At 37.7% G+C, this 3,045-nt stretch overlaps 1 pseudogene; it reads left to right on the forward strand.

Moving 5' to 3' along the window:
- Nucleotides 1-696: 696 nt before the first annotated feature.
- On the forward strand, nucleotides 697-3,045 carry LOC108661537 (disease resistance protein RGA2-like; annotated as a pseudogene).

The raw sequence follows: 3,045 nt of genomic DNA on the forward strand, positions 1-3,045 counted from the left end.
AGATGATTAAAAGCAACTCTGTTGATTGCGGTTGGAATTTCCTCCCTTTAACATCATTTAATTTTATCGTCAAAGAAATGTCAGTATAATGGAGGCATATTGGTGACGAACAGGTTCCATCCACAGAGGACTGACTTGGGGGGAAATTTGTAGATGGAAGTTGGTAAAATTTTTATAAATACCAATTAAAATAGAAAATGAAAATTAATATATATGTCGATAACATTTCAGATAGTAGATTCTAAATATATAAATTAATTTAGTGAATCAATAGTTAACGAAATGGGAAAAAATTATTATAATCTTTTTATTAAAGTTCCAAAGAGAATAATATTTTAAAGTTAAACATTTTCATTTTTCGTATAAATGGTTTACTTAACAAGCTCTATTCAGCGATTTATGAGTTGTGACGACTTCATATAATGCAACTGCACTCAGGTCTTTTCCTTATTTTTAATTCATACATAATATTCCCTGCTTATAAATGTGAAGGTGCTCGGCCTCATAGGATCCATACATAGTATTCAAAAAAGAAGCAGAAGATATTTCGCTTTGTAGCAAATATCCTATCATATAGCAGTTGCCTGAAACTAGCTACCTTCCCACTTGAAAAATATTTCCCTCTATCTCTTTGCTACTGGACTACCATCTCTCCCGTTCGTTTCTTCTCTAATCAATCAATTCCTTTCTTCCCAAATGGCTGGAGCACTAGTCGATGCTATCATGAAACATATAGCAGAAATTGCCACTGGGGGAGTAGTAAAAGGGTACAGATGGGTGAAAATGTTGAGAGGAGTCAAGAAAGAAGTAGAAAGGCTTGAAAGAAATTTTGAGTCTATCCAAGACGTGCTTGAAGATGCAGAGCAGAAACAGACGGTAGAAAAGAATGTCGAATGTTGGTTGGACAGGCTGAAAGAAGTGTCTTATAACATGGAGGATGTGTTAGATGAGGGGAACACTGCACTCATCAGGTTGCAAATAAATGGTGTTGGAAATGCTCCCCTTTTCAAGAGGATGGTACGTTCCTTTATTTCATACTTTTGTTTTTATAGTCGAGTTGCTAGGTATCGTCACCTTGCTGTCACGATAAAGGATATCAACAAAGAGTTAGATGAGCTTACTAAAGAGAAAGATAGGTATCAATTAATAAAAAGGGAAGTTAAACAACCTAGACGAGTCGAAAGCACTTCTCTTGTGGATGTGTCAAAGTTGCATGGTCGAGAGGAGGTCAAGAAAGACATAATGAACAAACTGTTGTGTCGGACTAGTGAAAAGGGAGAGGATATCCAAACCATCTCTGTAACAGGGATGGGAGGAATTGGCAAGACATCTCTTGCTCAACTCATCTATAATGACGATGAAGTTCGGACACATTTTCACAAGACAAGTTGGGTCTGTGTCTCCGATTTTTTTGATCATGTTAAAATTGCGAGAGCAATTCTTGGAGGCCTTGATCAAGATCCAACAGACCTCCACAATCAAAATTCATTAGGAATCCTTCTAGTTAAAATTCGTGAGAAGATCAGAGGAAAAAAGTTCTTTTTCATTTTAGATGATGTGTGGACCGATCGTGAAGAAGATTGGGAACCACTAATAACTACTTTCCGATCTGGCATGTTGGGAAGTAGGATTTTAGTGACTACTCGTAAAGAGTCAGTTGCGACGGTGATGAAGTCTTCTCACAAGTTTAGTCTAGAAAGATTGTCTGATGATGTTTGCTGGCTTATACTTAATCAAATTACATTAGAAGGAACGAAGAATGAAGGGGATAAAACTTTTCAGGACATCGGGTGGAAAATTGTGAAAAAGTGTCAAGGTTTGCCCCTTGCTGCAAAGGCTCTAGGAGGTCTCCTGCGAGATAAAACTAGAGAAGAGTGGGAAAATGTCATGAATAGTGAGATATGGAATTTAAATTTGGCACATGAATATATCTTCACCACTCTTTTACTGAGTTATTATGGATTACCGTCAGCAATTAGACGATGTCTGTTGCACTGTGTAATCTTTCCTAAAAATTATGAAATGTGGATAGATATCGATTTAATTCCACATTGGATGGCACTAGGCTATTTAAACTCTGGTGAGAATTCGGAGAAGGAACTAAAAGGAGATGAATACTTTAAATGCTTAGCAGCTCATTCCTTTTTCCAGGATTTTCAAAAAGATGAACATGGTACTATTTATTAGTGTAAGATGCACGATATAGTACATGATTTTGTTGCATTTTTGACCAAAAAAGAAGTTGTGGTAAAAGAGGTCAATTCTGTCGAAAATTTGGGATTGGACTCATCATCTGTAAGAAAGGTTCGTCATTTGAGTTTGACAGTTGGAAAAGGGCATGATTTCCCTTTGTCTGGTGCCTATCACTTGCGGAGCCTTGTTGTGACTGCAAGCAATAACAATTATGATGTAAATTCTGAAGACCTGCGTAACTTATTCTGTCAATCGAAACGCCTGCGGCTATTGGAGTTTGGGTTCAAGAGTGAAACGAGTTTGGTTGCAGAAAAATTTCTCAAAGAAATGAGGAATTTGATTCATTTAAGATATCTTAAATTGAGTCATAGCAATGAAATAAAAAGATTGCCAGAAGCTGTGTGTGACTTGTGTAATTTGCAAGTCTTAGATCTTTTTAAGTGCAGAGGTCTTGAAAAGCTGCCAGATGGGACAGGTAGATTGATCAACTTGAGGCATCTTTCTACCGAGGGTTGTAACAGCCTACAGTACTACCCAAAAGGGATTGGGAGATTAACTTCTCTCAGGGTATTGTTCCCTGTCATTGCGAATGCCGACGGTAATGACGCTAAACAATTCAGTGTTGGTGATCTGGAAAACTTGGACCTCCTTCGTAAATCTCTTCGGATAAAACTGGTGGGAAATGCCATCGACAAGGATGAGATTAGGAGAGCCAAACTTCAAAACAAGACGCATCTCAATCGATTGTATATTAAGTTGGAAGGAAAAGAGATGAAGGAAGATGATGTGATTGCAGCCTCTAATCCACCTCCAACCTTAGGCGTAGAGTTCACCAGCTTGTGGATGAGCTAG

The sequence above is a fragment of the Theobroma cacao genome, chromosome 4 (genome assembly GCF_053813885.1).
Source record: "Theobroma cacao isolate CCN51 chromosome 4, ASM5381388v1, whole genome shotgun sequence".
Lineage (NCBI taxonomy): Eukaryota > Viridiplantae > Streptophyta > Magnoliopsida > Malvales > Malvaceae > Theobroma > Theobroma cacao.